This window comes from Mastomys coucha, chromosome X, assembly GCF_008632895.1.
Source record: "Mastomys coucha isolate ucsf_1 chromosome X, UCSF_Mcou_1, whole genome shotgun sequence".
Taxonomy (NCBI): domain Eukaryota; kingdom Metazoa; phylum Chordata; class Mammalia; order Rodentia; family Muridae; genus Mastomys; species Mastomys coucha.
Window position 1 is genome coordinate 102,130,050 of NC_045030.1, and position 1,508 is coordinate 102,131,557.

The following is a 1,508-nucleotide window of genomic DNA, read 5'->3' on the forward strand; positions in this document are numbered from 1 at the left end:
GAGTAGCCGTCTGCTTCTTTCTTCAGACACTCCTGTTATTGTCTAATGAACAGTGGCCATGGTAGCAGGGACCAAAGTAAGGAATGGGCCCAGCGATGTGGATTTCCATTCACAAAAGGACCAGATTTGGTTCTCAGCACCCACATGGTGGTTCACAGTGTACCTAAACTTTTAGTATATACTCAAGCCTGGTATGATGCATAGTACTTCCATTCAATAATGGAGTGCTTCATTTGTGATTTGGTGAGTCAGACAATGCCTAGTTCATAGTGGGTAGCTCAGATTGCACTAGTTCTCAAAGTGAGAGTAGCTTTCTGTAGTGGATGAGAGAACTTTGTTCACAAATTCCAAGTGGCTGCCTTGTGATTCACCTACATAGGTTTGCCGAAGGTTCCAAGCATAATTTCTGTTTGTCACTGACATTACACTATCATATTTGCAGAATATAAGGTCTAATTGGTAGAGTATCTTGCATGGTAACTTGGATCTATCACAAAGCCTTCTGATGCTTGTGATGTCACTCAAAACTAGCAGCTTTTCGGGGCACTTGATCAATGAACTGAAGTAGCAACCAAAACGAGGCTCATGATGCTTCCAAAAGACCCTTGACTTTGGCAGAATGGGCCAATCAATATCTGCTTCTTTTTTTTTTTCAAAAGGCTCTGGCAAAGTTTTATTAAAGGAAAACATTCTTGGTTACTTCTCACCAGTCTGTTCTGGCATGCTTCCAGTAATATCAGAATCACCTGGGTCAATGATAGCCAGTGTACATACTCTGTAGTATTTTCCACACGCTGTACCAAATTCAATATTATTGCCACTGTACTGATGGACACCAGTTTTAGCCAACATGGCATATACTCTATTTCAGATTTCCTCAAAGCTGGGCAGTTGTTGGTGAAGACAACCAACTTCACTTTGCCTTGTCTGATCATCTTCAGAGTCTGTTTGTACCCCAGCACATACTTTATCCACTTTTCATAACAAGCTGGAGCCTAGAGTTGATTGACCCCAGAGACTTTTTCGTCTTCTTTGTGGCCACCATCTTCCTGCCTTAGGTGCTGGACAACCCCCAACCAAGATCAGCTGCCAAGATGGCTGGGTAGTGAGGAAGAGCAATATCTGCTTCTTAAGTTAGGGTTTTACTGCTGTGAACAGACACCAGGACCAAGGCAAGTCTTATAAGGACAACATGTAATTGGGGCTGACTTACAAGTTCAGAGGTTCAGACTATTATCATCAAGGTGTGAGCATGACAGCATCCAGGCAGCCATGGTGCAGGCAGAGCTGAGAGTTCTACATCTTCATCTGAAGGCTGCTAGCAGAATACTGACTTCCAGGCAGCTAGGACGAGGGTCTTAAAATCCACACCCACAGTGACATACCTTCTCCAACAAGGCCACACTTTCTAATAGTGTCACTCCCTGGGCCGAGCATATACAGAACATTACATCCTACTCCCTGGCCCCCATAGGCTTGTTCAAACACAAGTCTATGGGGCCATACCT

General features: G+C 43.9%; 1 pseudogene; it reads right to left on the reverse strand.

Moving 5' to 3' along the window:
- Window positions 1–696: 696 nt before the first annotated feature.
- LOC116093828 lies at window positions 697–1,045 on the reverse strand (annotated as a pseudogene).
- Between the last annotated feature and the right edge of the window lie 463 nt (window positions 1,046–1,508).